The 17395-nt window shown below is 32.9% G+C and overlaps 1 protein-coding gene across 2 annotated transcripts in view; it reads left to right on the forward strand.

Moving 5' to 3' along the window:
* The window catches only part of LOC139523965 (uncharacterized), a 76022-nt gene that overhangs the window by 6552 nt on the left and 52075 nt on the right, over positions 1–17395 (forward strand). The window contains exon 1 of one of the 2 annotated variants that reach the window (XM_071318462.1): positions 15964–16067. The exons of the other annotated variant lie outside the window; for it this stretch is intronic. The gene's annotated coding sequence lies outside the window, so the exon portion shown is untranslated. Of the gene's footprint in view, positions 1–15963; positions 16068–17395 lie in introns of those variants that run through there. 2 annotated transcript variants of the gene reach the window in all.

Consider the following 17395-nt stretch of genomic DNA (forward strand, 5'->3'; position numbering starts at 1 on the left):
CTTGTTCTATAAGGGACCTGAGTTTAATCATGAAATTGGATTGTTCAGTTACTATTCTTTGTCCCTTTACTAAAGTTAAGCACTTAACCCAGCCTTACTATATCTTTAGGTAAAGACAAATGACATAAGGTATATATATAATGCTCCCTTGCAAACCCAAGATAAACCCAGATGAGTCCAAAAAGATAAAGCAAGGATTTGTGTATTGAGACTCACTATACAAATCCTTGAGTAAAGTGATTATCCCCTTAATAGAGAAAACAACACAAACGACATAAGTATCTACTTTATACATTAAATGTAACTTAACAATGGTATTTGTACGTATGAAGCGTCAACTTTATGTTATTTATACCTTTCAAGCGTCATTGTAACATACATTGTACGTATGAAAGTGAAAATTAATAATTTGGATTTCCCAAAATCATTTTTAGACCGTTAAAAAGGTGAAAACTTATGTATTACGAATCACTTAATCACTGACTGCATACGTAAGATGGCAAGTCGGTGATTGTTTTTACAGATATACAAAAATACGATTTTTATAGATAAAATGAAATTTGTCAGTATCTTTTAATTTAAGTTGACATATGTTATATATACATTTTTTTCCAAATTGATTACGGTATTTAAGTTTTCGGTGAAGACAACATTTGTATTTTTACAGTTGTTACGTTAATGTGCAATGTTATTTGTCAACTGATGAACATTTAGTTAGATTACTAACAGTGGCTGATCCAGGATTTCCACTACGGGGGGGGGGGCAAAGTTTTATTTTCGCCGAGTGGAGCGAGGCGAAAAAATTTTGGAGGTTTTTTTTAGGTAAAACTATTGAAATATTCTTCTAAAGGGGTGAAATGTAGATATCTCGAACTATTGTGTGGTAAAATTAGCGAGAAATTAAAGTTTCAAGCTGAAACCGCCTTAATCCACACCTGACAACAATCTACATAGACGGGCGGACAGACGGACGCAAAGTGAGACGAGACAGATCACAATTGCTCACCTGACCAATATAATATTCAAACGAAAATTTCTACTTTTACCAGCGATTTTTAATTGTCCTTTCATACTATCTGTTTTTGACTTTTATGATTTTCGCGGAGGTCGTGCCAGACTTCACTGCGTTGGCCACAAACAACTAAAACCAGAATGAGATGCATTTACGCAGTTATATTTATTTTCTTGGGATCCCAAGCATACAGTAATACGGTACAGAATTCGACTAAATATTTAGGTTGCAAGTGAGAAATAAATATAGACACAGAGAAACAAATTAATAAACTAACCTTTCTCTTGAAACAGTATTTCTATCTTTCATTACGCCGGTATATTATAAAAGAATCTCACTGTTTTCTTGACCGTGTCATGATGAAATTGTGAAAGTGAGTAAGGGATGTTTTGGAACTTCGATTATCAAACAAATTGATTATAAAAACCGCAACTACATTGTAACATTTGTTTTTACTTTAACTGCTAAAAACCTATTATATTTGTCATCAAACGCATGCAGCTCCGAGTTTGACACCTTCCTTTGAAGTTATTTATAGGACTTTAATAAAGCGTAGGTCAGTTGATTAGTAATAACGTTGATTCTGTTAAACTGACTGTTTTATATACTTTGAATGTTAAAAAAGATTAAATGGTCTCTTCTGATACTTAAATATGTTGAAGTCAACCCATGCTTTGCAAATTTTAGGGGGGGCGCACGCCCGCCACGCCCCCGCCTAAATCCGCCCCTGACTAAAGGATCTTTGTAGAGTCCCCTGTCATCAATTCCAATCTTTTTAAATGCGTTGCAGCACATACTACATGAAATTGAACAAGCTTAGAAGTTTTTGCAAGGAAATAAATCAAGATTTTATAATTATAAGGAGTCAAAACAGATAAAAGAAAATGTAGCTGATGGTTGCAAAATTATTATTTTGTTTTGGCTTTCTGAAAGTTTATTCTCTTTCATGCAGAAAGAGCAAGAGCCATTACAACATATGCAAAGTAAATTTGCAGAAATTTCAGTCAAACACTGGTACACGATTTCATATTACATTCATTTTTTTATAGTCTAAGAGTAAAGCCATTTTCAATTAATATTTTATAGTGCGTCTTTTCAATTGTAATGTTATACTGCTGTTTCAGTTTTAGGGTGAAGGTTAAATTGGCGCCTATTAAAACGTTCAAACCCGCAGCATATATTATATGCACCTGTCCTAAGTCAGGAACAGTGCTTGTCGTTTGTTGGTATGTTTGATAAATGTTTCTCGTTTAAAATAATAATAAAAAAAAAAGATGAGGTGTGATTGCCAATGAGACAACTCTTCACAGGAGACCAAATGACATAGAAATTAATAAAAATGGTCACAGTAAAGCCTTCATCAATGAGCAAAGCCCATGCCGTATAGTCAGCTATAGAAGGCCCCGAAATGACAAATGTAAAACGTTTTACAATTCAAACGAAAAAACTAACGTCCTAATTAATGTACACAAAAAAGTGAACGAGAAACAAATATGTAACCCGGCACCAAACGACAACCACTGAATTACAGGCTCTAGACTTGGGACAGGCACATATGTACGTAATGTGGCGGAGTCCAAACCCTCCTCTAACCTGGAACAGTGGTTTTATAGTACAACAAAAGAACGAACTGTAAAAATCATTTAAAAAAGGCTTATCTGTAGATATTCGGTCTCAACAGTATTTCATGTACATTGTAGAAACCCGCAAATATATTTGCTCTTCTCTTTATTTCATAGCAACGTAATGTTACATATTTATATATGACTTTTAAAGCCAAGACGCAAAGATATGCTGATTTAGTTTAAGTTTGGTTAAGTTTAATCGGTAATTAAACTAAATTGATTTGTGTGGGACTTGTGCCTAATTAGCTATAACACATTTTGTTGATTGATATAGATCGTTAATCATCTAGTGTTAACTAAATATATAAGTCCCTGACCTGTGAAGTGAAGCTGTAGGAGACTTTATTTTATTTGTTTGTCTGTCTGTCTTGTAGTCTTTTTTTGTCTGTCTGTCTGGTGGTCTTGTTTGTCTTGTGTGTCTGGTGGTCTTCTCTGTATATCTGTCTGGTGGTCTTGTCTGTCTGTCTGTTTGGTGGTATAATCTAGTTGTCTTTGTATGTCTGTCTGTCTGTTAATCTGGTGTTCTTGTCTGTCTGTTTATCTGGTGTTCTTGTCTGTCTGTCTGTCTGTTTATCTGGTATGTCTGTCTGTCTGGTGGTCTTGTCTGTCTGTCTGTCTGTCTGTCTGTCTGTCTGTCTGTCTGTATGGTGGTCTTTTCTGTCTATCTGGTGGTCTGGTCTGGCTGTCTGTCTGTCTGGTTGTCTTGTCTGGCTTGCTGTCTGTCTGATTGTCTTGTCTGTCTGTGCCTGTCTGGTAGTCTTGTTTGTGTGTCTGTCTGGTGGTCTTTTTTGCGTGTCTGTCTTGTGGTCTTGTTTGTGTGACTGTCTGGGGGTCATGCCTGTCGGTCCGTCTGTCTGATGGTCTTGTCGGTGTGGTGGTCCTATTTGTCTGTATATCTGTCTTTCTGGTGGTCTGATCTGTCTGTTTATCTGTCTTTCTGGTCGTCTATCTGGTGGTATCGTCTGGCTGGCAAATGTCCATGATAAAATCAAGATCAAGTTCGAATTTGTTTGGGTCTTATGAGTTTGACCGAGTAATTCTCTTATATGCTGGATACTGTCCACGCTAGTCTGTGTCCACACTTGTTTCATTCGATATTTCGTATAAAGAAATTCTTTCCAAGATATATTTTCGTTATTTATATGTTCAACCTTACTGTGGATACTCGTTTAAAGAGATGTTTGGTAGAATATGGCAAGGAGATAGCAACTCAGATGTTCCATTACTTTTCTTTCTAATGTTAACATCATAGAAGGAACGAACCATCTTTTTATGTGTTTAAATATTTGGTGCGGAGGGGCATTTTATTTCGTACAGACAATTTGATGAAGTATATATATGAAGCCAAAACAAAAATAAACTTTAAAAAAAATCCTTTGTTCAACCACAAAAGATGAATCGTCAATATCTAACAGTATTAACAATCAGATGGCTAACTATCAGGGGATATAATGTTGATTTTAAGCAACTATTGGTTACCGTATGGCCTTCATTTTTAGCTTTAGTCCAGACCAAGGGCTCAATTTCAGATTGCCTTAATTATGTACTGACGACAATAAACAAACAAGAACTATCTTGATACAAGATATACGACACATTTATATCTGATTTTTTATAATTTCACACATATGTTGATTCTGACTTGACTATAAGGTATATCTGAAGGTTTTTTCTGGAGAAAAAAAACCCTTCAAAATACTAGTTATGATAACTATACGTCAAACACACCTTTAAATTAGAGATACAACCTATTTTGGTTTGAAAATCGTGAATTGACGGTCAACAAAGTGAGATGATATTTGTATTTTGAGATTTTTTATTTCAATTATAATAGTTTAATGATAATATGCTTTGACTTCATAATTAACCCTTGGCATTTAATTAAACAAAGTACAACAGATGTATAGCAGTGTCTTCAGTTTTTGAATCCTAAACTGGATATAAGCTCTTTATACATTCCTTTGCTTCCATTAATTACGATTATTTTTCTTAAGATTTAATGGTCAATAATTTTAAGTTACCAGAATCACTATAAATACTAAAAAATCGAAACTGCTTTTTCAAGTTGAAGACGTGCATGTACGCTTAAAGATCGATTAGTTATGCACTGACAAAATCGCTATTTTGGAAAGGGAAAGGCAAGGGAATTAAAACGAGAAAGCAAACATGTGCGAACCAAATCAAATATTATAAACAGCAACAAAGTCAAGCACTGAGTAGCATATGACCGAGCATAAATTATGGCGGTGGACAAACATGTTTACCGACTCAAAATGCTCTCCTAAGTTTAGAAAGTGATGCAACAGCAGTCGGTAAAAATCAATTTAAAAAGACAGTTGCAACAATTCACACTAAATAACTCGTAAGAAATAGTCTAAGCTAGGACATAGATTAACGATCTGAGATATTAAAGCCCGGGATGACGAAGTATGAAAAACAAATGAAAGACGAAAACATTCCAAAAAGACCACACCAGACCATAAAGCATAAAAAAGTCCATTAATGGCATTGGACTGTATCTGGTTTTTGATCGGTTTGTTTCTTATAAACAAAAAGACTTACACGTACAGTATTAATATTGTTTTAATTGTCCAATGTATTCATAATTCCCTAACTGAAATTAAACGTTTTCCCTATGTACAACAATGTTGTCTTAATTCAAATATCCTAATTAGATTAAGAAAAATATGAAGATAATGGCGAAATTATAGCTGAATGCATTTTTTTTTTTTTTGGAAAAGGGAGACAATTCAATCTCAAATACAGTCTTAATTGTGATTTCTTACGTATACTTTATGTATGACGTTAGTAAAGTCAGATATCGAGAATTCTCTAATAGATCATCACCAAACATTTTAATATACAACAGAAACAGTGAGTGAACTCTCAAAAGGGTAACCTCTCTCCCCATTTTGCTTCCACCCATTTATTACAGTGTATAACCATGATAAAATCATTTTTTTGCTATAATAATCCAAATTCTGTTACATTCTCCTTATGATTTTAACATGAATTATATTTTAAGCAGGAAATATGGTACATTTTTGTACCAAAATATGGTACATTTCTATACCAGTGTTAATTAAAGTTATTATTTTACAATATTACAATATATTGTCATGGAGTTTTATAATCACTTGTTGAATTAACTCTTGAAAATTCACTATTTTAAAGCATGTTTTAACAAAATAGTTTTCCAAAGAATTTGACTTAATTATTGGATTTTACACGTCCTTGGAGTTTTAGATCATATAGAACTAGTTTAATAGACATCAGATATTCATTCAAACTAATTTACATAGTGCAAAGATGTAAGGTTGTCGAGGAAAGTACACTTGTGATTGATTTTCTTGGACAACCTCAGCATGCTGTAAGTGACAGCAATAAACAAACATCTGTGAGACTTCTCCGTTTTGAATACGTCTATAGAATCACCAAGTTTTCATTGTGATTTACAGACAGACAAGTTGACAAAAACTGGTAGCAACATTATGTTGTCTTACATATGAAATACATTTTGTTTAGAAATAAATATAGCTTGTCAAAAGAAATGTTTCAAAATGAGTAAATGTAAACAAAAATGTCTCAGGAATATGACAGTTGTTATCCATTCGTTTGATGTGTTTGAACTTTTGAATTTGCCATTTGATTTGGGACTTTCCTTTTTATACGACCGCAAAATTTGAAAAAAATTTCGTCGTATATTGCTATCACGTTGGCGTCGTCGTCGTCGTCGTCCGTCGTCCGAATACTTTTAGTTTTCGCACTCTAACTTTAGTAAAAGTGAATAGAAATCTATGAAATTTTAACACAAGGTTTATGACCACAAAAGGAAGGTTGGGATTGATTTTGGGAGTTTTGGTCCCAACATTTTAGGAATTAGGGCCAAAAAGGGCCCAAGTAAGCATTTTCTTGGTTTTCGCACTATAACTTTAGTTTAAGTTAATAGAAATCTATGAAATGTTGACACAAGGTTTATGACCACAAAAGAAAGGTTGGGATTGATTTTGGGAGTTTTGGTTCCAACAGTTTAGGAATTAGGGGCCAAAAAAGGGCCCAAATAAGCATTTTTCTTGGTTTTTGCACCATAACTTTAGTATAAGTAAATAGAAATCTATGAAATTTAAACACAAGGTTTATGACCATAAAGGGAAGGTTGGGTTTGATTTTGGGAGTTTTGGTCCTAACAGTTTAGGAATAAGGGGCCCAAAGGGTCCAAAATTGAACTTTGTGTGATTTCATCAAAAATTGAATAATTGGGGTTCTTTGATATGCCGAATCTAACTATGTATGTAGATTCTTAATTTTTTGTCCAGTTTTCAAATTGGTCTACATTAAGGTCCAAAGGGTCCAAAATTAAACTTAGTTTGATTTTACAAAAATTGAATCCTTGGGGTTCTTTGATATGCTGAATTTAAAAATGTACTTAGATTTTTAATTATTGGCCTAGTTTTCAAGTTGGTCCAAATGGGGGTCCAAAATTAAACTTTGTTTGATTTCATCAAAAATTGAATAAATGGGTTCTTTGATATGCCAAATCTAACTGTGTATGTAGATTCCTAATTTTTGGTCCAGTTTTCAAATTGGTCTACATTAAGGTCCAAAGGGTCCAAAATTAAACTAAGTTTGATTTTAACAAAAATTAAATTCTTGGGCTTATTTGATATGCTTTATCTAAATATGTACTTTGATATTTGATTATGGGCCCAGTTTTCAAGTTGGTCCAAATCAGGATTCCATATCAAGTATTGTGCGATAGCAAGAAATTTTCAATTTGCACAGTATTGCACAATAGCAAGAAATATCTAATTGCACAATATTGTGCAATAGCAATTAATTTTCAATTGGAGTTATCTTTCTTTGTATAGAATAGTAGTTGATAATATATGTTGGAAATTTGCCAGACATGACTATGATGTCATTTTCTATTTTTATTTGCCAATAACTTTATGTAAATAACTTCATTGGAAATTTGCCAATATAAAATGTTGCTGATGAAGCTTTTTTTCCTTATCTTATCTAAAATGTTTTTAGATAATGTATGTTGGACATTTGCCAGACATGACTATGATGTCATTTTCTATTTTTATTTGCCAATAACTTTATGTAAATAACTTCAATTTGCCAATATAAAATGTTGCTGATGAAGTTTTTTTTTTATTGTTTTATACAATAAACAATGTATATTCACTTTTACTACCACCAATCTTTACCATTCAGTGATAACAAGCACTTTATTTTACATTTTAATATTTTATGATGTATTTAAAAGAGTAGTTATTGTTGCAAACTCCATTAGAAATTTGAATTGATATCAGTTTTGGAAAAAGGGAAACGGGGATGTGAAAAAAAAGGGGGGGGGGTTAAATTTTTCTCATTTCAGATTTCATAAATAAAAAGAAAATTTCTTCAAACATTTTTTTGAGAGGATTAATATTCAACAGCATAGTGAATTGCTCAAAGGCAAAAAAAACCTTTTAAGTTCATTAGACCACATTCATTCTGTGTCAGAAACCTATGCTGTGTCAACTATTTAATTTTAGATTTAAAAAGTTTGAAGAAATCTTTAATTGATTTGTAAAATCTTGACATTTGTTTTGTGTAAAAAAAAACCATGTAATGTCAAAAATTTGATCACAATCCAAATTCAGAGCTGTATCACACTTGAATGTTTTGTCCATACTTGCCCTAACTGTTCAGGGTTCGACCTCTGCGGACGTATAAAGCTGCGCCCTGCAGAGCACCTGGTTGAATTTTCCCCAGAGTTCAGTATTTTTGTGTTTTTTTCTTTTTTATAAGATATGGGGTGGATTTATAAGGAAAAGCGATGAGATGGACAAGTTGTTTACAGTTTGCTTATTATTTTTATTATAAAATTGACTTTAGGAGTCACTGTAAGCTGTTGCTGTTATATGATGTCCTTGATGTGATGCATCCATCTGTCATTATTTGTAAACTATTTGGGCTATGCTCATTGTTGCAGGTTGTATGATGACCTATAGTTGTTAATTTCCTTGTTATTTGGTCTCTTGTTAAGAATTGTCTCATTGGCAATCATCCCATATCTTCTTTTTATATATTTGCTGTACTAATTTAATTTATCTTGGTCACAATTATTCCTAGATTGATATATCTTTTCAAAATTGTATCTTCTGATGATGTTGTCTAGCAACAGACAATGAATAGAAAAAACAAAAGCGTTTATTATATTTTCTGCAGTATGGTTTTGTACATGTACACAATATATAGAAATCACCAGATATTAGTCCTCTTTTAGTCCAATTTAAAATTGTAAAAGTTGACCCTGGCATCATATAAAAGTTCCTGCAAATAGCAATTTCCAGAAAAAAAAGCATAGCTAATTGATCCGATCTATTGTGAATGTTACTTTGATATAGTTCTTAAATTTACCGCTGATGACCCACCCCTCATCCAATATGTATACCACTTTTGACTATAATTTGAGATAGTACATTAGCTAGAGATTAACCATCTTACCTGTCTTACATATAACTTGATGCGACTGTCATACAAGTGAGAGGTTTAGCTAGCTGTAAAACCAGGTTCAATCCACCATTTTCTACATTTGAAAATGCCTGTACCAAGTCAGGAATATGACAGTTCTTGTCCATTCGTTTTTGATGCGTTTTGTTATTTGATTTTGCCATGTGATTATGGACTTTCCGAATTGATTTTCCTCTGAGTTCAGTATTTTTGTGATTTTACTTTTTGTATGATTACAAAGGTGTTTTTTTTCAAAGTCTAATTAATATATAGAATGATATAGCTATCCGATTGAGAACATATATGACATGGTTTACATGACTTTTTCTGATATTGAATCAATGTAACTAGTACTCATTGGATACATATAATCTGCTTTGAGACTTGAGTTTGAATTGACTACATTGACTTACTTTGGTAATAGGAAACATTAAGAATTAGTTAAGTATGATTATCTTGGTATCATGCTTAACCATGAGGGTTTGGATGGGGTTAAATGATTAAAGAATAATCCCCTTAAAAAATGAAGATTAGAGAATAATGGGCAAAAAAAATGAAGATTAGAGAAAAAAGGGGTTAATTTTTTAAAGATTAGAGAAAAAAGGGGTTATTTTTTTAAAGATTAGAGAAAAAAGGGGTGAAAATTAAATGTTTACAGAATAACAGACCACCCCATCCAGACCCTCAACCATTGTAACATTGTATTTTTATTGACTTGATGATCTTATGATCTTATTAGAATCGTGATTATGTAGACCTTTACCGATTTTCTTTCCGTTTTGATAATTTGTCTGTAGTTAATTTCTTGGAAAGATGAGTTTACACACTGTCGGTCAGGGTGAACAGTTAGTTAATGTGTTTATTTGTCCTCAACATTAAATGCATTTTTTTACTTTGATCTTCTGGATCTAAGGATATTACAGCAGATAAATGTCTTTATCAAGATTGAATTCTGAGTCCTGTATTATGCTGTTTTCTTGAAGATTACTTATATGAAAGGTCTATGACCGGCTCTTAGGAGTTTACTAATGCATTTAAGAATTCATTTATTCTGGTCCAGTTACTATTGACAGAAATTAGTACTCATGAATATTTAATTAAACATTACCTATATTGGTTCTAGTTCTCATTAAGCATTCTGTTCTTATCAGAACTTTCGTTGTGGAGTGTTTTCCCTACTATTTTTGGTCATTTTTTGGAATAATCCATCTCCTCTACTGTATTCAAAACGAAGAAAATATAAATTATAAATTATAAAATGTAAATGTTCCCATGTCAGCAGATTTTTTTCTTTACTTTTTAAATTCATACAGTAATTGAGGTAAATGCCATTCAGTTGTGTAGTAAAACTTTATTTACCACTTGAACCTTAGGAAGGCAGGATTTTATCCTGGTATTTAGTTTTTATACGACCGCAAAAATTTTAATTTTTCGTTGTATATTGCTATCACGTTGGCGTCGTCGTCCTGCGTCGTCTTTGCTTGTGTCGTCGTCGTCCGAATACTTTTAGTTTTCGCACTCTAACTTTAGTAAAAGTGAATAGAAATCTATGAAATTTTAACACAAGGTTTATAACCACAAAAGGAAGGTTGGGATTGATTTTGGGAGTTTTGGTCCCAAAATTTTAGGAATTAGGGGCCAAAAAGGGCCCAAATAAGCATTTTCTTGGTTTTCGCACTATAAATTTAGTTTAAGTAAATTAAGAAATCTATGAAATTTTGACACAAGGTTTATGACCACAAAAGGAAGGTTGGGATTGATTTTGGGAGTTTTAGTTCAAACAGTTTAGGAATTAGGGGCCAAAAAAGGGCCCAAATAAGCATTATTCTTGGTTTTCGCACAATAACTTTAGTATAAGTAAATAGAAATCAATGAAATTTAAACACGAGCTTTATGACCATAAAAGGAAGGTTGGGTTTGATTTTGAGAGTTTTGGTCCCAACAGGATTTTAGGAATAAGGGGCCCAAAGGGTCCAAAATTGAACTTTGTTTGATTTCATCAAAAATTGAATAATTGGGGTTCTTTGATATGCCGGATCTAACTGTGTATGTAGATTCTTAATTTTTGGTCCCGTTTTCCAATTGGTCTACATTAAGGTCCAAAGGGTCCAAAATTAAACTTAGTTTGATTTTAACAAAAATTGAATCCTTGGGGTTCTTTGATATGCTGAATCTAAAAATGTACTTAGATTTTTGATTATCAGGGCCCAGTTTTCAAGTTGGTTCAAATCAGGATCCAAAATTATTATATTAAGTATTGTGCAATAGCAAGAAATTTTCAATTGCACAGTATTCAGCAATAGCAAGAAATCTTCAATTGCACAGTATTGTGCAATAGCAAAAAATGTTCAATTGCACAGTATTGTGCAATAGCAAATATTTTCAATTGCACAGTATTGCACAATAGCAAGAAATATCTAATTGGACAATATTGTGCAATAGCAAGAAATTTTCAATTGATTGGAGTTATCTTTCTTTGTCCAGAATAGTAGTTGAATCAACTTAAATCATTGTTTTATACAATGCACAATGTATATTCACTTTTACTACCAACTGATAAATTAAAACACTCTTTACCATTCAGTGATAACAAGCACTTTTTGTTACATTTTAATATTTTATGATGTATTTAAATGAATAGTTATTGTTGCAAACTCCATTAGAAATTTGAATTGAGATCAGTTTTGAAAAAAGGGAAAGGGGGATGTGAAAAAAAAATGGTGGGGGGGGGGGTAATTTTTCTCATTTCAGATTTCATAAATAAAAAGAAAATTTCTTCAAACATTTTTTTGAGAGGATTAATATTCAACAGCATAGTGATTGCTCAAAGACAAAAAAATTATTTTAAGTTCATTAGACCACATTCATTCTGTGTCCAAAACCTATGCTGTGTCAATTATTTAATCACAATCCAAATTTAGAGCTGAATCCAGCTTGAATGTTGTGTCCAGACTTGCCCCAACCGTTCAGGGTTCAACCTATGAGGTCGTATAAAGCTGCGCCCTGCGGAGCATCTGGTTGTAACATGTACCAGGTATTTGACAGAAAAAAACAATACCAGTAGTTCATTCTTCATGTAGTCATGTTTCATTGAATGGGAAATGTATGATAATGCAAAGTGCAAAAATGTCCAAAAGTAGCCTTATTTTCAGATATTGTCTGAGTTTAGATATTCTACTTGGGGGGTTTTAATTATCTTCAGTCCTTCCACTGTTGATATTTAGATATGAGCCAAAAATAATTTTGCTACGCTACTGTATTTTATGAAGATTTAAATGTGTCTGAAACATCTTTTTGTGTAAGGTCTTGGCTCAGAAACCAATTTTTGGTCAATTATGTCAATTTTGACTGTATTTTTGAATTATTTATTATGTCATAGCTACATCGCAAGCAAATGACCTTCTGCACTAAAGTGTCAACATTACATCAGTACTTTCATTTATCAATACAATTAACATCAGCCTGCTCATTTATCAATAAAATTTACATCAGCCTGTTAATTTTTCAATAAAATTAACATAATTTTGAAAGGCTTGAATAATTTTACAACTTTATGCAATTTCAAGGACCAAAAAATTACTTGTAACTACTAGTATATCATGCTTATATTAACACATGACTGACTATTGTAATCCTACTTAATCAAAATTAGGAGCCTGGATGATTGTTAAAACCTGCTATTAAAAGGTCATTGTTCACTCAGGGCAATCCGACTTAACCCTCATGCACCTAGGAAACCTGGCTGCAGCGATATAGCCAACATTACTGAAAGTGATGTTAAATACCAATCATCAATCAATCAAACATCAGTATTAAGCCACCCATTGATATTAATATGCATACTAAGACACCAACTATCAATATTGAAAAAAAACAAACAATAAGTATACCAAGCTTGACACTTTTAAAACCTTACTCTTATTTGTTTAAACCAAAAAATAGTATCGGATGTGTTGAAACTTTTTATATGATTTGTCAATTTTGAGAACTTGACATTACGTTCCCATAATTTAGGTTGATAAAATTCTGTGTTTCTAGAATAAAGTTTGTTAAATCTTCACAGAAGTTGTGACCAAAATACACAAATTGACCGACCATGAAGAGTTGATTTTGATTTGAGTTAAACAAGTTATTGTAAGGACTAGGAGCTATTCGTCTTTCATCAAGTATTGAAGCAAACATTGAGTCACATGATCTTGAACTTCTCTAACATTAATGACAAGTAGAGTTGAGAGAATCTTTTGCGTAATTTATATAACACAATGCTATCGTAAACATCTTAGCGTTATTTAACTTTCGCTACACAGGACTGGAAGGTGGGTAATTTTTTATCCGGTTTTATATTTTGCTTTTATCTTGATTAAGACAAATTAAAGAATACAACTCCTCATATATATTTTTTGAAGTGAGGTTTTTTTAATGCAAATATGAAATGAAACTTAGAAATTATCGCAATACAAATGTATTAAGAACTCACATTCTGATATCTGAAACCTTTATCTGCAGTGGCAGATCCAGCCATTTTAAAAAGAGGGGGTTCACAACCCAGAGTAAAGGGGGGTCCAACTATATGCTCCAATTCAAATGCATTGATCGGCCAAAAAAAAGGGGAGGTTCCAACCCCCAGAGCACCCCCCTGGATCTGCCACTGATCTGCATTGAACTTTTCTTGAAATCACAATAACTAATCTTGTTATTTGTCAGTCATGTCAAAATATTTGTTGTGATTGCTAATGTTAGACACCTTGCAGCCAAAGACCAAAAGTCAAAGATATAAACAACTACTGGTCCCTTAATGTATGGCCATCAGCTATGAGCAAAACCCCACTCGTATAATAAGCTATAAAATGGGCCAGGATTTAAAAGATAAAACAAATTAAAATAAAATTGAGAAAGGAAATGGTGAATATGTCAAAGCGACAACCACCCGACCATAGAGCAAACAACAGCCGAAGGCAACCAATGAGTCTTCAATGTAGCGAGAATTCCCGCACCCGTAGGTGTCCTTCAGCTGGCCCCTAAAATATGCATAATAGTACAGTGATAATGGACGTCATACTAAACTCCGAATTATACACAAGAAACTAAAAATTAAAATCATACAAGACTAACAACCCTCCCCCTATACCTCTAGCCAATGTAGAAAAGTAAAAGAATAACAATACGCACATTAAAATTCAGTTCAAGAGAAGTCCGAGTCTGATGTCAAAAGATGTAACAAAAGAAAATAAATAAAATGACAATAATACATAAATAACAACAGACTACTAGCAGTTAACTGACATGCCAGCTCCAGACCTCAATTAAACTGATTGAAAGATTATGTCTTCATCATATGAATATCAGGTACAATCCCTCCCGTTAGGGAAATTGCCTGTTTAAACTTAAACTATTTTACAAAAACAACTATAGCAGACAGCAATCAATGACTAGATGTGTTGCTCCCAGTTTGGGCCCTGCACATGAAAATTGTGGTACAGTTAAACAAACCTAAGTCAGGAGCCTGTTCTTTAGTAGTTGTCGTTTGTTGGTATGGTTCATAGGTGTTTCTTGTTTCTCAAAATTAGTTTGGTGGAGGGATTTTTCATAGGACCAAATTTCCAGTAAAATGATAACAGTACTGATTATATTTTGTAGTACAGAAAGAAAGTTGTGAGGTCCAGTAATTGTCATTGGAACCTTTTTGCATGACCTTCATAGTTCATACTATACATAGCTATTGTGTCTACAAACGCTAAGATTGCATGATGTTGGTGACCCAATTTTTTCTTTTTCTTATCTGAAAGCATATGTGAGCTATCTTCACATATTTTATCTTTTAATTCTATAGTGTAGTTTTCTTTTTGTCACACAAAATTGGGTTTTCCATGCATAATCTTTATAAAATCTGACAATTTTGCTTCACCTGCGGCATGGTGACCCATACTTATTTTTTTATTTTTGAAAAAACTACTGGATTTTAATTTAGACCTTTATACATGTATCCTTGCTTTTTTTCTAAAAAGGACCAGTTTAGTCCTTTAAAAAGATATCATGCAGATGATGAACTGGTTGCATATTTCTTCAAACAAAGCCTATGTTTAAAATATCTACCATAAATCACACAGGACATGGCGATAGTTCTTTTAAAAAGTTGACAGGATTGTCTAATATACATGTATTCCTGTTCAAATTTTTTTTCAGAAATGTGGTTCAAATTATTAAAAAAGTTATGTCATTGAACAAATTTATGAAAAAGATATTGATCTATGTGTCTGGCTTTTTCTTTCAAGTTAAAATATATTAACAAGGTAGTTGACCATTAGAATACCAATGAATTGGAAATGATATTAATAACTTTTTTTCAAACTTGAATTAATTGTACTATGTGTAAATCATTAATAAGTTGATACTGTACTACCATGACAGACACTAAATTTGTGTATATAATAACTGAATTTAGAAGAAGAAAAAAATACTGCAAGATGAAATTCTCACAATTTACCTTATTAATCCAACGATCTTTACAAAAATTATAGACGACCTAGTTAAATATCGTAAGACTTGAAGCAAATGAACTAATTGACCTAATAACATATACTCCGCATGATCTTATTAATTTTCAAATAAAGATGTTTTGTCAGTCAAAGAAACCTTTCAGAGAAATCTGATCAACTTCCTTACATTGTCATCTGTCTAAATGATGCTTGTGTTACAAACATGGGGATATTGATTTTTTTTCATCACTGAAAGCTAGAAACCTATGAAGTATAGTTACACAGGGCAAATTACTAGTTAACATCATAACTGCGGTTATTACTCTATCATTCTAACGATCATGATGTCACAGTGGGTCCTAAGGTCAAGGTCTTTATCATAGTATAAGACAAACCAATTTTCTACGACAATGTTTAGATCGGTTAATGACAGGCTCTACTGAGGCAATTGTGAGTATCTTTTATTTTATATCTTAAGAAAAATATTAAACTTGCAATTACAATTGCATTTTTTATTAGACTGTTGAATTATTATACTATATTTTTCTTATCCATTCATGACATGGTATAGTGACTGTAAATAAGACTTATCCTAAGGTAGTAATACTATGATCTACTTTGCCACAATTTGATTATTTTAACCTACAGGTTGATAGATATTGTCAAATTGTTTCCCAATATGATCACTGTGACCTACATTTCTGTAGGCACATGTATTACAGAAGATGGTCACAATGAACTATATACATTGCTTGTTAGAAAGGCTGCGTTGAAAATTAAGGTCTTAACGTAACATACATCACCTTCACTCTTCAAGTCAATTGGACCAGTGACAATAGAGAAGACAATAGACCTAATAGGTATCGGAACTAAACACATTTATTCTAAAAACAGTTGTTGGCATGACACGGGTTATGTTCTTCTCATATATGTTATGATGGTATGATACTAAACCCCTAACGGGAAGGATTGTGCCTGATGTTCATATGATGAAATCATAATCTTTCAGTCAGTTTAGTTGAAGTCTGGAGCTGGCATGTCAGTTAACTGCTAGTAGTCTGTTGTTATTTATGTATTATTGTCATTTTGTTTATTTTCTTTGGTTACATCTTCTGACATCAGACTCGGATTTCTCTTGAACTGAATTTTAATGTGCGTATTGTTATGCGTTTACTTTACTACATTGGTTAGAGGTATAGGGGGAGGGTTGAGATCTCACAAACATGTTTAACCCCGCCGCATTTTTGCGCCTGTCCCAAGTCAGGAACCTCTGGCCTTTGTTAGTCTTGTATTATTTTAATTTTAGTTTCTTGTGTACAATTTGGAAATTAGTATGGCGTTCATTATCACTGGACTAGTATATATTTGTTTAGGGGCCAGCTGAAGGACGCCTCCGGGTGCGGGAATTTCTCGCTACATTGAAGACCTGTTGGTGACCCTCTGCTGTTGTTTTTTATTTGGGCGGGTTGTTGTCTCTTTGACACATTCCCCATTTCCATTCTCAATTTTATTAGTGATTGGGTGACCCTTGGACTAGATGTTGTGTCATGTGGTTCAACATTCAGTTAGGATGTGTACCATCTTGGACTTACCTGTGTAAGTTTTGACATCAAAATTTTACTGAAGCATAAGTGATGTCCTTGGCCAAGCAGGCAGGTCTACTGTGCTCTCAGCAGCACTATGTGTTCAAACATGATAATGAACCAAAAACCAGGGGGTCTGTAGTACATGACTGTCACTTTTTTTATACGACCGCAAAAATTGAAAATTTTTTGGTC

The sequence above is a fragment of the Mytilus edulis genome, chromosome 5 (assembly GCF_963676685.1).
Source record: "Mytilus edulis chromosome 5, xbMytEdul2.2, whole genome shotgun sequence".
NCBI classification, from domain to species: Eukaryota; Metazoa; Mollusca; class Bivalvia; order Mytilida; family Mytilidae; genus Mytilus; species Mytilus edulis.